The 13,137-nt window shown below is 41.4% G+C and overlaps 1 protein-coding gene and 1 non-coding gene across 2 annotated transcripts in view; both read left to right on the top strand.

Annotated features, from left to right (window-relative positions):
• Window positions 1-13,137, top strand: part of OTUD7A (OTU deubiquitinase 7A) — a 368,821-nt gene that overhangs the window by 142,745 nt on the left and 212,939 nt on the right. The window lies entirely within an intron of this gene.
• On the top strand, window positions 12,254-12,359 carry LOC122239835. Its single transcript, XR_006219217.1, has one exon. It is a non-coding gene; the product is annotated as a U6 spliceosomal RNA (small nuclear RNA).

Genomic DNA, 13,137 nt, shown 5'->3' with positions numbered 1-13,137 from the left:
TCCTGGTAAGATGAGCCAGCTAACTTCTTCAGCAACACTGAGGAACCTCTGGGACCACTGACCAGCAGCATATTTCCTACTCCATTTTCATCCACACTGATGTCAAGGAGTCCAGGGGGCTGCAGTCACAGCTGCCAGGACAGTCAGACCAGGAACCCAGAGCTTCATCAACAACCAGTTGAAAGCCCTGGGTCCTTGATGTATGATCCTTTCCCTGGGATGTAATTTCATGTTGCCTAGGACTCTGTTTTGTCATCAGTAAGATCAGGCGTGGACAAGGTAGAACTGGGACCCTTTTAACCTGAACATCCTGCAGCCCCAACATGGCTCCTTGGCAGACAAACCAGATGCTGCCTGCTGCTGGGTGACTTTAGACAGGCTCTTGACAGGAGTGGACCCTGGCATAGGAAGATTTTCACTTTTTGCCCCTGCATAAATTTTTACATACATAATTTGTGTGTGTATATGTGTGCACTGTGTGTGATTTAGGTGATTGAAAAAAATAACCATGAGGAAATAACAAAGAACAGTTCTGAGATTATAATGCTCTGTAACAAAGTTTAACTCCCTGGTCTCCTCATGCTCTCAGTGGTGGCATCTTGGCCAACTCTGATTATCCTCCCTAAGCCATGAACTCCGTCTTGTAAGCCATCTTCAAGTGGCTTGTTCATCATGGCCTTGTTCATCATGGCCACGTAGGGCCACTGCTGCAGGCCAGCTGTCACACCTTGCCACAAGTCTCTGCGTCAAAGCTACAGATGGGTTCAGAAGCACATTTGCACACCTGCACTGTCCAGCCAGGGGAGCTTTGGGAGCCAGCTAGTGAGCATCCATGAGGATCTGCCCGCTGTCTGAGAAGTCTGTGAATGTCTACCAAGAAGTGTCGTGTCATATATACATGTGGGGACCCAGACAGACTGGGTTTCTCAAACTGGGAGTTGTGTCACCCTCAGAAATTTCACAGCTGTTCCAGGGTTGCTGAGGTGAGAAGGGATGGGTGTGCTTTTGGTGCCATCCTCTCCCTACCAACCAGACCTCCATGCCCATGCCCTCCCTCAGTTCCTGCTATGGGTTCTGGCTGAACTGCTTTCTTCTCTTCCTCCATCAACTTCAAAGAGATCACAGAGCCCTTTGTCCCCCATAGTATGCCTGGGCTAAATGCCCAGAATCCATGCAAGGAAGGATGAGTCTGTACTGCAGGTGGAGGCCAGCAACTGTGCTCTGACAACTGTTTACACACCCAGATCCTGCTTCCTCTTCTTCTTTGGTTATGCATTCATTCACTCCATCAGTCAACATATTTTTATTGAGCATGTACATCAAGTCACACGTGGGGAATCTGATGACAAGTGCACCAGCCATGACTTCAGGGAACCCCAAGTTCAATACGGAGGAGGATGTGCAGAGTATTTGCCATTACTCCTGTGACACGGGCAAGCTGTGTACAGCCGCTGTCACCTGGCTTCTTTGTGGGATATTCACGTGATTTTTCAGTGGCCTCCATTAATTTAATATAAAATTTTAATTTTGTGGGCAGGAAAAGGAAACCAAGTAAACAACAAACAATGCTGGAGAAAATGAGTAGTAAGGTTTTTTAACTTGATTTTCAGCTTTTGTTCTTGAATAACACTTTCACAGGCTAACTGTGGCTGAAGATTGCACCCTGAGGGAGGACAGCTCAAAAGACATACTGAGGTAGAAGAGAACAGGAAGATGAAAGTGGAAGAAATCACCTGAGGCCACTTAACTTTGCACAGGACACAAGTGGTAGCCCAAAGGCTCTGTGCTCTTACAAAGTGTGCATTTGAGTCAACATTGCCTTTGACTTCACTTAAACCTAATGATATTGTTTTAATACCTTCTCCCCCTATTGTAAACCCATCTGCTGTCTTATGCTGTACTGTTGCACCCTGATTATCTCAAGATAATACACACTGATTATACAGAAATAGCAACTTTATTGGATGTGACACAAAAGGAACTCACTGAAACAGTCTGTAAAATGTGGGTGAATCACCCGACACCTGTTTGGTAGTGTCTTGTGTGTAACTTTAAACTCTTCTGCAATGCTTTCTCTGTTTAGGGGGCTCCTGGGTGCCTCAGTTAAGCATCCTATTGTTGATTTCAGCTCGGGTTATGATTTAAGGGTCATGATCTTAGGGTCATGAGATCAAGCCCTGCATTGGGCTCCGCACTGGGCATGGAGGCAGCTTAAGATTCTCTCTCCCTCTCCCTTTGCCCGTCCCCTGCCTGTGCTCTCTCAAAAATAAATAAATAAATAAATAAATAAATAAATAAATAAATAAATAAATATTGCAATTATTTATCATTAATATTAACATGTACATTGTCACTAAGCCTTTACAGGGATCATCTACACTTTGTAATTTCTGTGTAAAAAATGTATTATTATTTAAGCTTAAAAGCAAAAAAAAAAAAAGGCAAATGGATATGTCTGATTGTCTCTAACATGATGCTGTTGGATTCCTTTTGCTTAGAGATAAGCAGAACCTTGACAGTTTTTCAATCTGGTTTAAGAGTGAAGAGCAACCCAAGTCCACCTGTTTTTCCTTTTAGATAGAAAACACACCATAGATTGCCCACAGAATGCTACACTAGATATCCTGAAAACTATTCCTCTAACTGAAAAGTGGAATAGGAAGTTAGAAACATCCTTTCAGATATAGAACTCATTGCATTTCAATTTAATTTTTAATATATGTATTGTGTACCTATTTTTGGCCAGGCACTATATATTACTGAGCAAACAGAACTCTGTGTCCTTGTAGAAATTACATTTTAATGGGAGAAATGGACCAAAAAATACAATATATGTGTGTAATATATAGACCATTAGTGATCAGTGCTGAGGAGAACAGATAAAGCAGAGAACAGAGACTTGAAGCAGTGAAGTCCCACATGAGGAATTAAGCATTTAGACAAGGGGGTCAGGGAAGGCCTCATCAAGCAGTGATTGTGAGGAGGATCTGGAGGAGGAGAGGGATGTCTGTTCCAGGAAGAGGAAACATCTGGAAAGAGTATGGCTGGTGGGGAGATAAGGAGGAGAAGCAGATGGGATCAGAGGGGAACCAAGCACCATGTCATTCAAAGCATTGTCAGGCACTGTAGGATTTGGCTTTGCCTCTGAGTAAGATGGGACATCATTGGAGGGTCCTGGGCAGGGGGACTTGATCTAACTTAGGTTTAGCAAGATCCTTGTTTTGAAACTAGGTGTCAGCCTTTCTGGGAGATTAGGGAGGAGACAGTTGCAATAAATACTGTTGGTGAGAAAAGACAGTACTTGGATGAGGATATGGCAGGGGGAGCAGTGGGAAGCAGGCAGGTCAGTGTTCAAATTGTATTTAGAACCCAACAGGACTTGCTGATGGGACAGATGGGGAGTGGGAAAGAAATAGTTCACATTGACTCCTGCAGTCTTTGGCCAGAAGAAATAGAAACATGAGGTTGCCCTAAATGGAGACAGGAAGATCTCCAGGATGGTTGATTTGGAAAGAAATATCAGACTCTCTGAAGCTGAGTTTGGAATATTTTTGAGATGTGTGTTACACATCTAAGTTATTGAGAAGGACAATATCTGGGAACCAAAAAGGAAGAAGGAATTTAAAACATTATGCCCCAAGTGTCAGCACACGAAGTGAAAAATGCAAATAGTAGTGAGAGACTAATCTGGCTTTCTCAATAACTTCAAATAACAGGAAAAAGTTTAGCAAGGAGATGGAAGATCTCAACAAAAAAGTTATGAGATTTGATCTAATATATAAAAACCTATAGAATCACAGGTTATGTAGAATAAGAACATTTCCACTGTTGTTTTTGGTTTTTTTCCCTATTCACTTATTCAGCAAATATTTATTTGTTGAGTACCTCACATGGACCAGAATGGTTCTTTACCTGGGTAAGAAAGAAATTTGAGTCACAGACACCACTGCTTAAGCCTAAACCAGCAGGCAGGGCATAGGATGGAAAAGAAACATGGGTTATCAAGGTCATAGCAAGATTTGAGAAGGGAGGATAAGAGAAGTTGGGGAAACTTACTAAATTGACTCTTTAAAGAGTAGTAGGAATTATCTGGCAAAGAAATAGGGGGTGCCATGAGAAGAGAGTCAGAGAAGCACAGTGTGTTTGCATAACTAGAACTTCAGGAAAAAACATATCATCAAAGAGTGATGGGGGCAAGTCAGGTGGACAGTGGGATAGTTTGAGCCTCAAACTAATCATAACAGCAGTTGGTTATTACTTATTAAATAGGTAATTTTTAGTAAAGAAAAGTGCATACACCTGTACTAACGTAAATAAAGGAATAAATAGAGAAATAAATTGGGAAGGGGTAAAGGAAAAGCTTTCTCTTACAGTGGAATACAAGCTAATAAATGTCGAAGAAAGGAAGGAACTAGAAAATCATCATTTGACAACTACCAAAGTTTTAATTGTTCTAGGCAAGAATATCACTGAGTGCTAAACTAGCGGAGACAAATTCACTGAGATGTAGAATACGTGCATGAAGTGTCTCCACGCAAGGTGGATTACAAATGAAGACATAGTGACATTATAGTGAAGGAAACAGGCATTGTCTTGAGCAAGAGATCAAAATGAGCATCATCAGTGACGAGCCCACCTAGAGCCCAGTAGACATCATGTGTCTTGGGCATCTGGTGCTTGGGCACTGGGGGCAGAGCATCACTTCTGTTGTATCCCTGCTAGAAATGTACAGTTACTCTAATCATGAAGACCCAGAGGGAGGGACATTCCATACCCAAGTTGGAGGATGTAAAGGTCATGAAATGAAAGACTAAGAAGCTGTTTCAGATTTTTAAAAACTAGATTAGACATGTGAGCATGAAATACAATGTAGGATTCTGGATCAGAAAACAAGTGTTTTGCCACAAAGGACATTGTTGGGACAATGGGTGAAATGAATAGAGTCTTTAGATTAGACTCATACATAGAATGATAAAATGTAAAACTTTAACATTTGGGGTATATAGTTATATATAGGTAAATAGGAATCCTTTGTATTATTTTTGTAACTTTTCTATATATCTGAAATTATTTCAAAATTAAAAAAAATTTAAATGAAGTAAACAACATTAGATCAAAGAACACCATTTGCACATCACAGTAGTATACATGTGACTTATTCTGCCATTTTCATAGTTCACTTTATTTTTTTTACATTTATTTTTATTTATTTTAGACAGAGCAAGTGGGGGAGGGGCAGAGAGAGACGGAGACAGAATCCCAAGCAGGCTCCGTGTTGTCAGTGCAGAGCCCGATGCAGGGCTTGAACTCACACCGTGAGATCATGACATAAGTGAAAATCAAGAGTCAGCCACTTAACCGACTGAGCCACCCAGGTGTCACCATCATTCACTTTAAGTGGTGTAGGACCCTGGGCAGCTTTCAGAGGGGAATGACCTGCTTGGATCTCTGTGTCCACATGCACAGATTTTACAAAGTGCCATCACAGGGAACATACCATTTGGTCATCTTCATTTTTTTAGATGACTTTTAACGTCTGAAAAATGTTCAACTGAAGTTGATAGACCAAATTTGCTAGCAGTGTTCCTCATTGCTGGGTACTCGCATTGCTTCCAGCATGTCCTTGTGATGCGACGACAAAGGTATTTGAGCACCAGGAAAGCACACATCCTTTCTTTCCTGCAGGACATTCTCTTCGCTCTTGCTGATCTTGTGTGCATTTTGCTGTCCTTTCTCCTTTCTGCCCTATTTCTCTCTGACAGTTGTGCCCAGTCACACATCATGTACAATTGTCTGGTCCGTTTTGTTTTCTTTGATTGCCAGTGCATCTCAACAGCATAATATTTCAGACCACAGAATAAAGGTGTTAATACAAAGTGCACTATTGAAGTCATTAAGCAATACTTTTTTTTAAATAGTAGGTGAGAATAATTACTAGTAAAACTTTCTAAATGCTTTTCCTCTGGTGGTTTCTTGGGTTCCTGACAAAAAGAAACGAAAGAAGAAAGAAAGAAAGAAAGAAAGAAAGAAAGAAAGAAAGAAAGAAAGAAAGAAAGAAAGAAGAAAGAAAGGTGATTGGTTTCATTTTCATAACATTGTTTACAATTATATAATTTCCTTACAAACCAGTATGAACTGAAGTAATCTATTTGTGTCTCACTATACCACTAAAATGCGAGCAGTGTCTGTGTCTTAGTGTACCCTCTGTATGCAGCACACTGTTGAGCCAGGAAGACCTCAGTACAGTTTTGCCGAAATGGCAATGTCTTGAACGCTCACTTTGGAGTTCAGGAGTTTAGGAAACACCTTTGCCCAGGTGTAAAGCAGAGGAATGGATGGAATGGGTAGTTGCCTTTATAATTTCCATTTACTTCGTCAACATACTTTTACTGAGTAGCTCTGACATGCCCTGAACTGTGCTATGTGCTAGGTCCTGGGGAGACAAAACAGGCAAGTTCCCAGAACTTAAATTCTCCAAAGGGAACACACACAGGATAGAGGGACAGATGGATGGATGGCTGCATAATGTTATTACAGATTATATTAGTTCTCCAGAAGTAGTAATTGGTACGGTAATATAATAATGGGGAGGGCAGTTTGGGTGGGAGTGAAGAAAGCTTCTCAGCAGTGGTGAAATTGAAGCAGATTCTTGGAATGCAAGGAAAAGGGTGGGAAGTGCTGTGGAAGCTCTTCCAGCAAAGTCAGCCACAAGTGCAGGAAAGGGTGTGGGAAGTACCCAGCATGTGTGGGGGACAGACCTGAAGCACTGGTCCTGGACAGCCCTGGTGCCAGGTAAGCCTGGAGCAGAGGGCACAGCAGGTGGTTGCAGTACTGAAAGACAAAGACATTGAAGTCTGAGAAGCAAGCTTGGGTTTTATTCCAGTGTAGTGGGAAGCTGTTGGTGAGTTTCAAGCAGGGAATTATGTGATATAACTTATATCTTTTAAAGATCTATCTGGCTGTGGGGAGAAGGGATTGGAGGAAGGGGCAGACTGCGGTTTGCTGATGTGGATAAAAGTGTTCAGACTGAGTGAAATGATCAATAGCATGCTAGCAAATGCCCAGCTACGTGCCAGGAAGGCTGTTTTTCAAAAATGCGTGTAAACAGAAGTTGGAATGGAGAAGTCCTTCATGAGCCTATTTATTAGGTTTACATAAGGGCTCTTTTATGGTCCACAGATTTTTATTGCCCATCTTTTTTGTTGAAGTATAACATACCTACAGAAAAACACACATCAAAATGTACAGCCTCATGAGTTATACAGAAATGCACATTTCCCTTTGTAATCACCACTCAGACCAAAAAATAGCTCATTATCTGCATCCATTCTGCCCCCTTGTGTTTTTTAACCCATCACCTCCTTTTTTCTCTATCCACTCTATTCACTATCGTGACTTCTAACCTGTAGGTTATTTGTAAACTTCATGTGATGAATTATAGTGTGTTGTATGATAAGTATATTGAACATAGGTCATTCATTCATACTGTGCTACTAATATAGTACTAATATACTACTAATATACTCTTCGTCCATATATACCAATTTATCCAGCCTACCATTGGTATTCATTTGGGTTGCTTCTAGTTCTTAGCTCTGTGAGTAAGGCTGCCATGAAAATTCTTTCCATATGCTTTGGTATACATGTGTGTACACATTGTGGTTGAGTATATACCAAGTACTGAAATCGCTGGTCATAGGGTATATGTGTGATCAGTTTTGGTAGATACTGCCAAGTATCTTCCAAAGGTGTTGAACCAATTATACTCTCACCAGCTCAGGAGGAAGGATCCAGATACTTCACATCTTCACCTACAGTTGGTATATTTTGTTTCAGTGATTTCAGAGCTGGGAGGTGTCTAATTGTGATTTTAGTTTAATTTCTGTGGTAACTGAGGTTGAGCAAATTTTCATTGGTTCTTGGCCATTCAGGTATCCTTTTATGAAGTGTTCAGATATCTTTCCATTTTTATATTGGATTAGCTATTTCTTATTAACTTCTTTCTTGATTCTGTGGATTTCAGTGAACTTTTCTATCTTTCTTTGGTTTGCCTTTCACCCTATTAATGATGTTTCCTAGTGAAAAGTTCTGCCAGACCTGGGGACATAAGGTGAGGTCTGGAGGATCCTCAGTTCAAACTTCCCTTCCCCTGCCTAAAATTCATCAAAATATACCAGGCCTCGCCCCCTTTATAGCAGGCAGGATCCCTCAGCCCAGGTTTAGAGGGGCTGAAGGAGAAGGTACCTTAAATGAATATTGAGAGATGGAGGTGTGATTAACTCAGTGGACACAATACATTCCATTTATGATCTGGACTGTGTTTATAAGTCAGGGGGGTATACCAGATTCTCATCCAGTGGAAAGAAAACTCTTCTGAATTCCCCCAGCTAAATTCCCTCCTGAATATAGGAGGTCAAGGAGACAAAAATTAAGTTGCATTTTGATTAGATTCCCCACATCATGCTCATTCAGTTTCCCAGAGTCTTTACCTGGGCGGCTAACTTCCTACTTAGCACTGCCAGTTGGACCTGTGTGGGCTGCCCCAGACCGACCTCCAGGGCAGAACACCACCCTGTGCCCTGCTGCATAGCTGTACTTCCTTGCCACACCTTTGTAAGTGCTCAGAAAGTCTTTGCCCAGGAAATAGGACAGAGGAAAAAAATCCCCTTTGGGGCTTCTGTCCTGGTCCATCGCCTCCCAGCCACTCAGAGTTTACCCACAGGGAGAGCTTCCAAGAACAAGCCAATGGACCCCAATCTGAGATGACACAAACAAAATGCATTATCCCCTGTTATCTCAAATGTGTATTCTCACAATATCCTTTGAACCTCAGTGCAAACCAGGGAATCAATTCTCAGACTTAAAATTAGTGGAGTTTTGCAACTTTGCTAGGAAAAAAAACACCTCACTCTAAGAAGTGTTAGGGAGGTAAAAGCTTTCCCATTCTTGTGGTTGTATTTTTCAGGGCTCTTGTAGGTATTACAGATATCATCATGCAATTTAGATTTCATTCCCCCTGGAGAACCTGGTGACTTCAAAGTGATTTATAGCAAGTGAAGTTGGCAGAATTATGGAGATTAGTGATAAAAAGGAAGGTAAGGCAAGAGAGAGAGGGAGAAAAAAGGAAGGAAAACAATTTTGAGCAGGGTAGATTTAGGATGGGGCAATGTGCTTTAAAGCACAGGAAGGAAAGTGAGAAGCTCAGACACAGCAGCATGTCATAGCCAGAGACCCTGCACTGCTTGTCGTGTGGAGCCAGCTCCAGGAGACCGGCTGAAGCAGGGAGTGTAGACAAAGCTATGACGTCACCCTGGTCTATACCCTGAAGGACTGAGAGTCTGCAATGCACCTCACATCCCCTTCAAGTCAAAGACTTGCTGGAAAATCAGCCTTTTTCCTATGATGAATGAAATGATGGACGTGTCCCACTATTGCTTTGGGTAATCAAGCTTTCGTCAGCTCATGAACCAGTCAGTGAACATTTAGCATGAGGCTCATTTCATCACTGCTCATTCTCATTCTGTCTTGGTCACATCAGCACTCCTGCTCTGTGTGTGACCTCATCTGAATCATAAACAGAATGGGTAGAATACTCAACATCCCCAAACTCTGATCTGGACCTAGTATAATCCCCCACTCCTCCCCACTCCAGATGGTCTCACCCTGCATACCAGGCAGAACTTGGACCCACAGAGCTTCACTCTGTAAGGTGGGGGCACTAACTTTCTCAGCACACTCTGGAATGAGTCTGGGGAGTTGGCTCAATTTCATTATCAGTATTCTAAAGGATCCCCTTTAACTTGATGGAGCAGCCAGAAAAGTCTTGATATGAAGAATGGAATCATGTTACAGAAAAAGAGGCTGAATGTGTGAAGTTTAACTAGTCATAATCTCAAGTACAAGTTGCTTTAGAATATAGTGTGTTAATAGAAAGTTTGAGACATAGTAAGGCCAACAGATCAGGAAATGATTGTCAATCAAAAAATAGTTTCTTAATCACAGTTCCCAAGAAGTGGGGGCATACCATGCCACAGGGAGCCTCAGGTTGGTCAGGAAGCACAGGGAATGAGGGTAAAATGTGGGCAAGAGGATTTATTGTCATTTCCATGGGAAGGGATGGGTAAGGCAGGGTGAGCAGGGTTAGGATTGGCTAATGTGACTAATTCCAGTGGTCTCTGGAGCATGGGGACTGTCCCTAGTCATCTAGTACTTGGTCCTGGGTATTTGGGGCAGGTGGATAGTGGCTTGGAGTGTCCTCCATAGTGAAGGTGTTTAGGGTGTGGGCCCTAGATTTGTTGTTTTGTATATGAAAGCCATGCTTAGGGGTGAGTTCTTTACTATCTCTAGGAATTGGCTAACTCTGGGAAAAGCTGTCCCTTTAGGGTTATCAAGGCCCCAAGATGTCAAATCATCAAATATAGAAAATAAAAGATGGTTAATACACAAGTACTACTCCTGTGTGATGCCAGCTCATTTGGGGGTCTGTGGAAGTAAGTACCAAGCTGACCAGGCATGTAGTCCCATGTTCACTATGATCCCCCCTTCCTAATTCAAGATGGATTTCCAGAGGGGCACCTCTGCCTTGCTCACCACACCCTTCTGCATTGAGGTGTTTGTCATTCTCTGACCCTTTTTTGTATTCACCCTTCTCTAGAGGTGCTTCTGGCAGTTTTAACTCTTTCTCCCTTATTTAACTGTGTTATGGTTTTATTCTTGTTAATTAACACTTGCTAAGCAGAGGCCAAGGATGGCAGATGGTCAGTTGCAGTTCAACAAAAGACCACACGAGAAAATGCAATAGAGTTTATTACTTGCAGGTCCTGAAGGAAGTACATGATGCCCCTGGGGGCAAAAAGGGGAGGTCAAGCAAGGGTGCAGATAAAGATGGCAGGACCTGGGGCTCATGCCTTCATGTTAGAGTCTGTGGGTGGAATGCTTGAGGGAATGCTGGAATAAGGCCAGATTGTTCAATTCAGACCAAAAAAAAAGCAGGGCTTTGTTAAGTTTCACAAGGGTCTTACCTAAGGAGCACACAAAGGGGAAGCCCTATGAGATGGCAGAGACTCTCACAAGGGCTGTTGGAGAAGTCATATCAGGAACTTATATTTGCTTATAATTCTGCAGGCTGCTATTTAGGGGGTGTGCCTGCATGAGGGGGCTTGTGTCATTTAAGGGCCCTGCAGGCCATTTGACCACACAAAATGTATGCCAATGCCATGAAGTAGCTGAGCTAAACTCTCGACAACCTGCCAACACAGGCGAGCAAGAACACCTTGTCTTTCTCCCCAGTGCCTGGCACAGCACTGCTATAAAACACTCATTAATACACATCATGGAATCCATGACTTGGGCACTTGAGACCACCAGGGACCTTGTTCATCCCATGAAGCACTCTTGGAAAACAGATGCCATAACTGCAAAAAATGTCTCTCTGTCAGACCAAATTGGCTCAAGTTCAGAGTTAAGCACTTAAAGCAGCTGGGACTGGCTTTTTCTGCCCCTATCAGTTATACCTGGTTCATAAGGTTAGTGTGAATCTCTTCCCATATCTCCGTGAAGTCTCCTGGTCTCTCTGCGTAGCACTTGCTGACGAAGGCCTAGTGTATAAGCCTCCTTGACCTTGGTCCCTTGTTGGCGTCCTTCTCTGCAGTCTTTTCTGAATTGCATCCACAAAGCTCCCCTGCTGCAGGGCCTGGGGTGCTGTTGTTGAATCAAGTTGTGCTCCATTTACATACTGGCTACAGTAGCAGAGATAAAAGCCTTTCTTTATATATGGCCTCTTCAGGGCTTTTGCCCACATTCTAATTGGATTGTTTGTCTTTTAGAATTGAATGATGAGATTCTTTATATTTTCTAGATAGGAATTGTTTGTCGGTAATGTGGTTTGCAAACCTTTTCTCCCAGCTCGCCATTTCACCTTCTTAACAGGGTCCTTCACAGAGCCAAGAGCTTTAATTTCAATAAAGTCCAATTTGTGGATTTTGCTTTTGATTTGTCACCAAGCCCTACAACCCAAAGATTTTCTCCTATTTTTTTCTTCTAAAGACTTGATAGGTGTGTGTTTTACATATGGATCTATAATCTGTTTTTACTTTATTTTGTATAAAATATGAGATTGAGGTTTTTTGTTTTGTTTTGTTTTGGCTTTTTTTTGCTGATGGGTATATAATCAGCAAATGATATCCATTTGCTGAAAAGATTGCCTGTACTCCATTGATTTACTTTTATACTTTTATCAAAAATCACTTGGCCAGTACCCACTTTGGGAGTACATGTACAAAAATAGGAGTGATGCAGAGAAATTACTATAGACCATGAGCAAGAATGACATGCAAATTCGTGAAATGTTCCTAATTTTTGAAATGCCACTGAACTGCACACTTAAAAAACAGTTACAATGGCAAATTTTATGTTACATATACATTTCCACAACTTTAAAAACTTAGTAATATAATATTATAATAATCACTGAATTGTAAGCTTTATTTTTTAATGTTTATTTATTTATTTTGAGAGACAGAGAGAGAAGGCACACACACACACACACACACACACACACACACACACACGCAAGTGGGGAAAGGGGAGAGAGAAAAGGAGAGAATCCCAAGCAGGTTCTGCACTATCAGCACAGAGTCCAATGCAGGGCTCAATCTCATGAACCAGGAGATCATAACCTGAGCCAAAATCAAGATTTGGACACTTAACCAACTGAGCCACCCAAGCACCCCACATTGTACACTTTAAATGGGATAATTGTATGGTACATGAATTATATCTCAATAAATCTGTTAAAAATGCAACCAAAGCAAAAAAAAAATCAATTGGTCATACCTCTGTAGGTTTATTTCTGGGTTTTCTATTCTGTATTGTTGATCTATATAGTCATATAATAAACTAAGCTGTGTAATAAGTCTGAAATTCAGCTAGAGTGATTAATACCACATTATTTTTTATTTTTAAAAATCATTTAGATCTTCTAGTTTCTTCGTCTTTGCATATCAATTATATAATACATTGTCTATATCTACAAAAATCTTACTGGAGTTTTTATAGGAATTGCATTAAACTTATACCTCATTTTAGGGAGACATCTTTGCAATGTTGAGTTTTCCAGTCCATGAACACAATATGTCT

Source organism: Panthera tigris, chromosome B3 (genome assembly GCF_018350195.1).
Source record: "Panthera tigris isolate Pti1 chromosome B3, P.tigris_Pti1_mat1.1, whole genome shotgun sequence".
Classification (NCBI taxonomy): domain Eukaryota; kingdom Metazoa; phylum Chordata; class Mammalia; order Carnivora; family Felidae; genus Panthera; species Panthera tigris.
Note: the sequence above shows the minus strand (reverse complement) of the source record. Positions and strands in the feature narration are given on the sequence as shown.